Raw genomic sequence first — 12,073 nt, forward strand, 5'->3', positions numbered from 1 at the left:
AAATAATCCATTTAACTCAAGCACTAAATGAAAAAGTCTTCTGAAGCCATAGAATAGATTTGTCAGAGAAACAGGCTGCAATTTATATCATTTTTCATTGATAATCCTCAAATCTAGTCAGATGTTAACCACTGCGACTGGATCAAGTCAGTTGAACCTGGATAAACCGTTTCATTGAAAATATATAACTCAAATGAATGATTTGTTCACAAATTGGACATTGATCCTTCTCTTGTGAATTTTCAGTGAATAGCAACTTAAATGTGTGTCTGTTCTGCATATAAAACTATAATATGAATTCTGAAAACTAGAGATATCGCATAAATCGTATGGAATTATTTTATGAAACGTTTATGGTGCTTCTGCATCCTTTATGATACTTAAAGGCCTTATTCCTCATGCATTGTGATAGTATGGAAAAGAGTGACTCGTACAATTCTAAATTTCTACTTTTGTGTTCCATGGCAGAAAGAAATTCAGGTTACCATTCAGGTTTGACAAAATGATGGAGCGTATATGACAGGATTTATATTCATGGGTGAACTATACATTCAACATCTCTTACTGCTATTATTAATCTTAATCTGTTTTTATTTTCTCCTTCCCTCCTTTTGATCCTCTGAGAGATGATTATTCTCAGCAGGCACAAACAGAGGGAAGGAAATAATTATATTCCCCGACAATATTAGATCCATCCTGGTTTTGGAGCTCCGACATTCTGGACATCAGCAATAACAGGTGTGTAATTTCATATTTCATCTGCAGGGAGTTGACACACAATCCTCCGCCCTAATATGCAACATACTGTCTCACATGGATCACCGGATTTAGAGAGAAATCAATCAGTTTCCCACTCCCCATTTCACAATTGAGATGTCTCTATTTGGGCACAGTGGACAACAATGAACATTATGATCTTAACATTTCCCTGAAACCAAGTGTCTGGAGTAATCCTCACTTGCGTGACAAAAACAGAGGAGGCTTATAACAGATTTGTATTATTAATGCAGTGGATTTCTCATTCACGGCTGTAAGAGATTAGCCGCTTGGTGGTAGAACAGATGAGACATATTCATAACCACGTGCCATCTGAAATGTATAATAGCCTAACAAAAGCTTAATTAAGCTGTATTCCACCAATGATTGGAGACAATGTTATTGTATATTTCCCCTCTCTTTGCAGGGCATTGAAAAACCTGTCGCAAAATGGATGAATACATTTTAGCATTCCCTCCTTCTGACATGCTGGGAAGGTTCAACGCAAATGTCTTGCACTTTACTAGAGGCAACAAAACAGAAAACAAATAAATACTATGGCACATAAACTCAGCATGAGTTTCTTCGAAAGACCAAGTGGTTAAAGGGATTGTTCAACCAAAAATGAATATATTTAATCACTCTTATGTTGTTTCAAAGTCATAAACGTTTATTTTTTTGGGTGGACTAGAACAAGAATCATAACGCAGCTCTTGCAATACAACATTTCTTGTTTATAGGTGTATGATAACCAGGAGTTGTCAAGTTACAAAACAGAAAAAATGTCTACAATAGATTAATGAAGGTGGCCAATGTGACTATATTACAAGAATTCCTAAAGGTATATGTGAGAAATAGACAGAATGTCCATAATATTAATTATAATATAAAAACTAATAATAATAATGAAAAAATAAATAAAAAATATCTATCTAGCACATAGATGAAGACTAGACCCAGCCAGCAGGGTTTACAGATTATCAGTGAATAAAGCTTCAAAACAAGTTGTATTGACTACTGATATCGTGTTTAATAGCTATTTTTGTAGCTTGAAAGCCCCTGGTAACTATGAATTGTTATTATTTGCCACACAATTCATAAAAAAAAAAAAAAGAAATACTTATGTGTTGCAAAAATGTAAATAAAAAGAAATAAATACATAAACTAATAAAAGCTACAAGGTTTTGGAATGGCATTAGAAATGCAACGGAATTGTCAATTTGGGGTAAAATACTGCTTTCTTTTAAAGGAGGGCAGAGAACTCTTTCTAATTCTATTTCAAGCAAGATTCAGACGATTTATCTGTCGTCTTCAGCTTCAATGAACCTTAGCTTGTACATCACCTGATGGAAAGGATTCCATAATTGAGGACTACATATGGGCAGTCAGCACCTATTATGCTTAGGATATCATAAAACATTGATCATACAAAGCAGATAACAGCTTGATCACAAAGACAATTGTAATACAGCACAAGTGCAGAATGTCTATTCATAAAGTTTCCAAACTGTGCGTTTACATACATTTATTATGTATCATCTAGTGGAGTGGTTGTGGCGTAGTGGCTAATGCACAGGGCTGTTAATCACAGGTTCTAACCCCACGGCCACCACCATTGTGTCCTTGAGCAAGGCACTTAACTCCAGGTTGTTCCGGGGGGATTGTCCCTGTAATAATTGCACTGTAAGTTGCTTTGGATAAAAGCGTCTGCCAAATGCATAAATGTAAATGTCTGCCAAATGCATAAATGTATCTAGTGAGCTGTGACCCAAAAATGTAATGCATGTCTGTTTTGATGGGCTTGTGGACAGCAGGGAAAAGCACTGCTATATGCAAAGAAAAAATGCAACAAACAATTTAATTGTGCATAGATATAATAGCAAAACAAATAGGCTAAACAACCTTTAAAAGTGAGGAGAAAATGCTTTCCTTACCTTTTGCACTTGAGATGAAAGAACATGTCAACCGATATTTATTCTGCACAACGGATTATTGCCTTTATGAACAAATCATAATAATTAATTAACAAATGAAAAATTCATTTTGTTACATTTGCACTATAAACAATTGTGTATGATAAATAATGAGAACCACTGATGTAAGTTGAACAACATGTCCTTTGCTGATACTAGTTGCTTGAGGCCATCTCATTAGTTTACTTCATTTACTCCAACCAAAAGCATCACCGATTTGCTTGTTTGTAAAAAATGTAGTCACAGATTTAGATTTAACATTTCAACATAATATTTAGAATTATATTTAATGTTGAGATTTTATATTTTTAATTTACATTTGACATTTATTTGTAATATAATGCAATTATAACACACTTATTTGAACCTTACAGCATTTTTAAAAAAAAATGCTAAATTTCAAATAATATTTTAGCTAAATCTGAAAAATTGGGCAGTTAAGTATAGCTTAGATCATTTTACATTACTAATTCCCATCACAAGGTCTCACCAAGCTCAGATTTGCAAGGATGTTACTTATTTTTAAGGACACACAGCTGGAAGGGTAGGAGAACACACACATACACATACACAGCCATTTTGGATGCCAGCACTTGCGCCGGGTCCAGTAAAGTGTCTATACACAGTCATAACAGCTGGCCTCACATCATGACTCTTTTCAATGACTGTTTGACTTCTTATTGGGTTCATAAAAGCTACTGGTCTCAAATGGAGTTAAAAGGGCTTTCCAAGTTTACGTCAGTCATTGGAAAATAAGTACACACACACACGTTTGTATTTGGAGCACTTCAAGGTGAATTTTGTCTACATAGGCAACTGCCTTCTAAGTAGGGTTGACAACTTTCCCTTAAAATACGGTATTGTCCCATGCTTAAATATTAAATGATGATTCCTAAATCATATCCATTCGGAACAAGATTTGTCTCAGACAGACCCTGGTCGGACAGCAAATTAATTCAAGATAGAACCCCCTCCCCTGGTCAGACAGTGAACATTTTCAAGGTGGAACCCCCTACCTAGACAAGCGGCACCACTGGAGGAGGTATCCCATATTTATTTACATTTAATGGTAGCAACCCTACTTCTAAAGCAGCATCCTAACTGAAGAGTTGAGAAGACTTAATGCTCAATGGATTTCACCAGAATTTGTGTTAGCATGTGGCTGAGCTAATATATACACCGATAAGCCACAATATTAAAACCACCTACCTAATATTGTGTAGATCCCCCTCATGCCGCCAAATGAGAGCCAACCCGCATCTATAGCATCAAACTACATCAGCTCAATCTCTCCTTTTACAATCCTGCAGTTCTAATCCAGTAATTCATCTACTGTAACACTTTCACTGGCCTAATAATGCCAAAAAAATTATCAAGCAAAATGGGCATAGATGTTGCTGCCTATTCGTTCAAGTGTTCCAACATCACCCCAGCATTATGCCAGTCACTGCCAGAAGTCTGGCTTTGTGTGTGGCACAGAGGGACTGTGCCTGGCAGGGCTTTTGAGGAATGATACGTCAGATTTTGCCAACTTCCCCTTCCACAACTGTACAAATAGGTGATGTTCTGCTCCATCCATCAAAGTGAGCTTTTGCACTACACAGCCTGGCCTCTCTAGCTGCGTTACTAAGGAGATCTTGTCTGGGTAAGAAACTGTGACGTGTAAAGTTGAGTAAACAATGAGAGGGAACCGAGTGTGATTTTTCTTTCCGATGAGTAGAACAAAAATTGCCCATAAGAAAACTCAACCAGGCTTCTTGTGAGAAAAATTAATACCTTGTATTTTAGAGGTGTGGGTTTTAATGGCTATTTGTAGTTTTACTGAACATTATTGCTGTTGTTACCATTGTGTAGAGATGTTAAAGGCTAATGTTGATTTTATTCTTTCGTGAGGGCACTAAAACCACAGGCTAAAAGCTAAATTTACCTTAGAGAGAAAATCAAGTCAAGACTTTTTATGGATGCCTATGTATTTTTTAATAGAAATTGGGAAATAAGAATTTGTGTGCCTCTGTGTCCAATTTGAAAGAGGCAGTAAATTTATTCCATTTACCCTCTTATCAAATTGACCAAAAGTAACATTATGCATTCTAAAGGGCTGGTCACACTAGGCTTTGAGCACGCAATTTTTCTTATGGTTTAGAATACACCAAACTTGAAATTTGTCATTCAAAGATTCTTTGCATGAGCTTGCGCTTCCGGTCTCCCATGTTCGGATGCGTTTGAATGGGAGTGAATGGCGGTGGAACCACCAGAAAGATAAATCGATAAAAAATCAATAAAAATAGTTTTCGTTGTAACATTGAAGAAGCATTTTAGATTTTTGTTTTTGCAGGCTCTGACTGGTTTGTCTTAGGACTCTACACTTGGAACAGACAACCCTGTCCCCAAAAGTAATATGAAAATAAACAGTAGTTGTCCAATTTTTTATGTCGGTCATTTCCTGTCCAAATGGGTGGTTCTAGGCCAGATAAGCTGAAAACTGGACCAGACTTAAATAATCATCATAACTCTGACTATGCATGACTTTAAACAGGGAGGCCTTACATCACTCATAAGATTTAATGATTTATTCTACCTACTGAATGGCTAAAACATTATAATTAGTGATGTTCAAAGTTAGTTAAGACGTGTGCAGTCAGTCTGAGCACATGCTAAAACTCCCCATTCATAATCCAATCACACTGAAATCATACTTAAAGACTAACAGTCCACTGCTCATTGAGTTATTTAGCCATGAAGATAGGCTTTCCATGAACATCTCAGCCAAGGTCAGAGAATAACATAAATCTAGAGGAACAGGGGTGGCATACTAGAAAAAAATATATACAGACTCAATTTGAATGTAATGGCACTTTTATGTATTTAACTACTGACCTGAAAAGAACAACAGCTTTAATTTAACTACATAAAAGCATTTACGAGGGGTTGATGCCGTGGTCGTTCAGGAGAAGCAAAAGGGGAAGGCACTGAGGTTGTGCGGGAGTAGTTCAGCTGGCAATCATGCCATACTAGCTGCAAGCAAATGCACTTTCAACGAGACACTGTTGACATTCAAGCATGAATGGTCACGGCAGGCAAAGCATCACAGGAACCTTTTGATGGCCCATATGTGATCAGCGCTGACAGTGGGACATGCATTCAAGTAGTTACATGTGTCTGGTTTGGTCATCGGAATTCATCTGAACCAAGGACCCTTCTTGTAACGCTCAATGCATCATTTATTTATTTATTTTTTGCTAAAGATTGCCGACAGGCTGTGGAGGGAAGAAGACCCAACCTGATAAAAACTCTTGAAAACCAATGACAAAGGCAATAAATAACAGGCACTGCACTGAAATAAATCCCTTTCAAATCCAACCAAGGTTGACACAAATAATGATAATAAAAAAAGGTAAAAGACGCTGGTGAAAAAAATAAAAATATGATGCCCTCTCTGTCCATAGTAGGGCAATTTTTACTGGCAAATTTTATAAGGGAAATTGTCACAGTAATGGTTTGATATACAAGCAATAAAGATTTTTATTTGTTTTTAAATATATAGACTGCTGAGGGGAAAGACTGTTGTAATACCCTTAATATAAGAGGTTTAAAAGCAATGGCAGATGTTCACAATACACTAAATATCTTTTTTTTATATGTTTACTGATAAACAGTGTGCAAACACATTTGAAACCCATTTTTATTTGGAGTTTCAAGATGGTATATTGGGGTTAAAAGCTGGTTGGTTTCATTATGTATTAGTGTTGTTTGTATGTGCAGCATATAAAGTAAAAACACTGGAGGGACAGTGGCTACAGTCAGTGAGGGGGTATTAACCACAAAAGCCTCCTTCCCCCTCTCCACTGCAGTGACCTCAGGGTGGTAATTGTGTTTAAAGCAGGCTGATTAAATTTAGTTATCATCACACGATTGTTTCCTAAGAACCTTTATGAAAAATGGACCAGATTAAAGGCATATGGAATTACCTAGGGCAGGGAGAATCTGCTTATATATCTGAGATAAAAAAAGGTGAAAGGAATAAACGATAGAGGGCAAAGGGAAAGGGGAGGACAATCAGTAAAATCTGACAATGCTGATATAATAAATTGTGCTTCTTTAACTCAGATTATGCTAAAAACAAAATGTTCCCTGCTCGTATAGCTAAAGCGCATGCGCGTTCTCGGTTTGATTAACATGCAGTGTTTGTATCTAAAAGATGATAGGCTCTTTTTCCAGCAAGGTTTGACTTTCTTTCTACATCCATTGACCGTTGGCGCTTAGAGCTCCTTGGTTGGGTGTTCCACTTTCTCCCATTCATTTTAACAGAAGTGACCCATCTCTGCTAAATAGTCTCTGTTACTTTAAAAAGTAAGACTATTCAACACTTTTCAATAACTATGAATCAACCGGTTACCCTGTCAGTGTGGTAAAGCCCTCCTATCAAGTTCAAATAAGTTTAACAAATCAGCCTAAATCAAAAAAAAAAAAAAAAAAAGAATAGAAAATTGGTGAAAATGTGGTTTTTACCTAATTTAAAAAGTTTTCCTACTCAAGACTTTTTTGCAATTATGAAAAATATGTATAAAATCATGAACACTCACACAAGATGAAGACTCCAGTCATATCAGTACATTTATAAGACCGGTTTTATTCTACAGGTTATGATCACATGACCAGCTCTATATTCTTCACTTAATCTCAGTTACCGCCCTGTTATTGGACACTTTCACTCGTGGGTTAGATTAATCATGGCTGTGAATAGTGAATTTCTACAATAGTGTAAGTCACTGAAAAATAATACATTTAATTGCCCTTAAAAAAATCGAGTTAAAGGCAAATTTGCCACAAAATTGATCAAAAGTGATTTGCCACTGATCATTTTCACATACAAATAAGCTTTGCGACAAACTGTCCATTATTGCTAAAGGTTTGCTGCAGGCTCACCACTACTGGTGAAGAGCTGCAAACGTCTGGCAAACATTTGCGGTGAATCACAAGCTCATTTGCATGTGGCAAGTGTGCGGCTTGTTTGCCAGAACTCTAGATTGCTCATGGTGCATGATGCTGCACCCACACACCTAGGTGTCCGTGTATGTCCAAGAATTACCAAGTATTGCAAAAATATGAATTGTTTTCAAACAGCTTTCCAGAAAACAGATAGACCTGCCCCAAAGTCATGCCATTGGTTGAATCAATGTTGCAGAGTTGGGCTAGATGGGCCGCTCAAACACAGCAATATTTTATAGCGCGAGAGAGCCACAGTTTACAGTTTTTGAGAAATTCAACCTACAGATGGCTTACTTCAGCGGGGATAGGACAAAGTATTTCAATATTAAAAAAATAAAAGCAAACGCTATTTCATATGCCTTTAACCAAGAAACTGTGTAGGAATCAAATTGAATTAAACATGAATTTACACTAGACTAAAATATCCCAAACGCAGAGAGAGGACTTTGCCTCATCATTTCAGAAATCCACTATGCACCTCTGACATGATGCTCTGTCTGAAAATATAGAGCACCACTCAAGACCATCTAAAGTAATGTAAAGTACATGTGCTTTCGGCCAGCTTTTACCTCTGGGAGGATTTGAATGCATTTATTCTGGGTCAGCACCATAATAAATGATTTCATATGGGAGAGAGCACGGCCACGTGTGCCTGAATATGACTTCAGTGTTAAGGAATAACGTGTGGAGTAAGAAATAAGCTGAGGAAAAACCTATGTAAAGTGATATTTCACCCAAAAATTTAAATTCCACCAATTTACTTTGCCTCATGTTGTTCTAAATGGATGACAAAAAGATAGGTTTGAAACAACATGAGAGTGAGTGAATGATAACTTTTAATTGATGGCTTCAGAGTAACAGTTTAGAAATAAAAAAATTGACTGTTCACCTCATGATGGAATTTCAACGAGCTCTGTCCCCAGAAGCTCCACAGAGAGCGAGAGTGTGAGAGAGAGAGAGAGAGAGAGTAGAGAGAGAGAGAGAGAGAGAGAGAGAGAGAAACCATACCTAAATGAGATACAAGAGCACCTGAATATAAATGACTCCACCACAACCTTGCTTGACCTCAGGAAAAGGTCTGCATTCCCCTGCTAGGCTGCAGGGACAGATAGAACGTTTTTAAACTCAACCTCTGAACCTCATAACAGCTCGAAATAGAAAATAAAGCCCAAGATGGATATTTTTGTTAATTGATTCAGTGCAAAATTAAATTAAAAAGTAAAAAAATAAAATACATTTGGAATATGAAAATGGGATATTGAATGTATAAGGCAAGGTGTACATCTTAGGTCCTATAACTGGTCACCAAGTCTTTCGCCATTTTTTATTCAAATCTTTGCATATTTAATCATCATAATTTTTAAGTAGCCTCTCATAAAATTTTAGGTCACAGAAGCTGAATGCATATTGATTAAAAAACAATTTACAAAATGCTGTTCAAAATGGTTAAAGATGAACTAAAGCATTTTGCACAGCTGAAAATGACAACTTATCAAAAATATTTATAACTATCAATATATGATGATGCGCAATGAGTGAATCGAGTGTATGTTGTGTATTTTGGTGGCATAACACCAGGAATGTGCCTCAAATTATGCCATTATGTAGCAATGAGGAAGAAAAAAATATTATCCACAAGATGCACAATGATGACATTTTCTTCTTTTCTCTCTGATTTGAGTCACTTTGTTTACAAAAAGCTCAGGTTCTATTGTTTTTTCATTGTAATTTTAACCACATATTATGTAATGTACGGAAGAGGATTAGGGCCAAGCAATAATAAAAAAAAATAAAGCCATCTCGAGATTAAAGTCATTATAATGTGAGATTAAACTCGTTACATTTCGAGAAAAAAGTCGAAATACAATCTTGAGAATAAACTCATTAAATATCGAGAATAAAGTCATTATAATGCGAGATTAAACTCGTTAAATTTCGAGAAAAAAGTCGAAATACAATCTTGAGAATAAACTCATTAAATATCGAGAATAAAGTCGTTGTGTTTCGAGAAAAACTCGTTAAGTTTAATCTTGCATTATAATGACTTTATTCTCGATATTTAATGAGTTTATTCTCAAGATTGTATTTCGACTTTTTCTCGAAATTTAACGAGTTTAATCTCGCATTATAATGACTTTAATCTCGATATTTAATGAGTTTATTCTCAAGATTGTATTTCGACTTTTTCTCGAAATTTAACGAGTTTAATCTCGATATTTAATGAGTTTATTCTCAAGATTGTATTTCGACTTTTTCTCGAAATTTAACGAGTTTAATCTCAGCATTTTAATGACTTTATTCTCGAGATGATTTTATTTTTTATTATTGCTTGGCCTAATCTCTTCGTAGTAATGACTATAAAAATATATACATATATATATATATATATATATATATATATATATATATATATATGTGTGTGTGTGTGTGTGTGTGTGTGTTTGGCCAATATAAATGTGTTTGCATAACACATCGAATTCAGTTAATGTATTGTGATACAAAGTGATGTGGATGAAGTGGGCTGGATGAGAAAATTGTCCATGTTCACAAAAGTGACTTCAGAGGTTTGTTGATCCCTGTAAATAAGAGGCCAGGTGGAGAAGAGAGGGAGGGATTTGGGGTATATTTAGCATCATGCATTCATCCGCATGGTAGACCCCACCTGGGCAGCCTAAGTGCTTGGCACGGCGTCCACGGCAGCAGCAACAAGGGCTGTTCATGACCTATTACCCTCCACTGCATTCAGTACAGCCCCTGAATCCTGTCCCTGTGAGTCACAACAGTATATGCAAAAAACAAATAAATTAATTATTTAGCTATGGAAGGAGACAGGGGACGCTGCAGCAAAGACCTTGCTGTGCCAGTTCTGCTGAAACACAAGAGTTGGCGCTCGCTCTATTTACTACTCCAGATGCACACCAGCTGCTTACTCTCTCCTTTTGGTTCTGCTACTCTCTTTGGTTCTGCTACTCTCACACCTTCTGGTGTTTCTTGTGTCACTGGGTATGTTTCGTTATTGCCTCTGATGTGCCATGACTCTAGAGTGATCATGTCTCCTAGTTATTTTCACTTGCCTCTCCTTGGCCAAACAATTTTTGTCCAATGTATCCCTACATAATCATTGCTAAGGCTCAAGTTCCCCTTTATCAAAAACAAACTTTTTAAACTCAAATTATTCTGAATGTCATTTACCAATATTATTGAATAAGGCCATTATAATATTGTTTCACTTTTAAATGAAAAATAATAGATAATAGAACAAGTGTTAGTAGCCATTCTGACCAAACATGCTCTTGTACTAAAAAAAGCAAGAATTTAACAGCAGATGTAACAAGATGCGATAAAAAAAAAAGTTATTTTAAACCTGATATGGGTCGATCAAACACAGCTCTCCTGTGTGAGATGCTGAAAAACAGCAAGATGTGACACAACAATCAAACTATGTCCGTGTAGCATCTGTAACAATCAGACAGACAATTATTAATTATTTAATGAATAAGACAACAGATGTCTCAAGACTGTAACAAGCAAAGGTCCAATTAGGCCCAAGCCGACTCCGTTATGTCTGCTCCCCCACTGATCATTATCAAGCTTTACACTGTCTTTACAAGGTCCAGCAACTAGTGGACATCAGTGACATTCCAAGCGGGGAGGCTAGCTGCATGCCAGAGCAATCTTTCCCCGATAAGAAATGGACTCAAAGCCCAGAACAACTGACTTTTCTTCATTAAATTATAGACAAAATGTCTATAAATTCACATGTACAGTATATCCACAGGAAATTGTTTATAGGATCATTACTGTGTAGTAAAGTGTGTTTGTACTGTATACTGTTTTATGCATGCCTTATGACAGAACTACCAGATAATGTACAATTTGTTCAGCCATATTTCCTATCAAATGAATCCTTGTGTGACACACTGCAAGGTGGTATATATATAATTCTGATAGCATGAATTGTATGCTTGTTATATTAATCAGAGTATAAAGGGGCACACATTAACAACTTATCCCCAATCATTCAAATGAGTCAGCTTCCAACAAAGGAACATTTCCCACTTGGTGGGAATTGCACCTTTCTCATTGGTCAAGCCAGATTCGAGAGGAGGGACCTTCATCAGAAGTTAAAAGACACGTCCCGCCTCTTATTTTTTCTCTTTCTCCTGACTCTCTTCTGATGTTCGCGTGGGAACGGGACCATCCGGTCCGACCCTGGGGCCGGCAGGCCTCAACACATCAAGCCATGTGTAAATACCTCGACCATAGAGAACATAAACTTCACAATTCATCATAATTTCTTCATTCAACAATTCAATTTGATTGCAACTTGAACACCATCGACTCAAGAAACCATC

The 12,073-nt window shown here is 36.5% G+C and overlaps 1 protein-coding gene across 3 annotated transcripts in view; it reads right to left on the reverse strand.

Moving 5' to 3' along the window:
* Positions 1–12,073, reverse strand: part of LOC127658734 (receptor tyrosine-protein kinase erbB-4-like) — a 401,640-nt gene that overhangs the window by 114,860 nt on the left and 274,707 nt on the right. The gene's annotated exons all lie outside the window — the stretch shown is intronic.

Source organism: Xyrauchen texanus, chromosome 18 (genome assembly GCF_025860055.1).
Source record: "Xyrauchen texanus isolate HMW12.3.18 chromosome 18, RBS_HiC_50CHRs, whole genome shotgun sequence".
NCBI lineage: Eukaryota > Metazoa > Chordata > Actinopteri > Cypriniformes > Catostomidae > Xyrauchen > Xyrauchen texanus.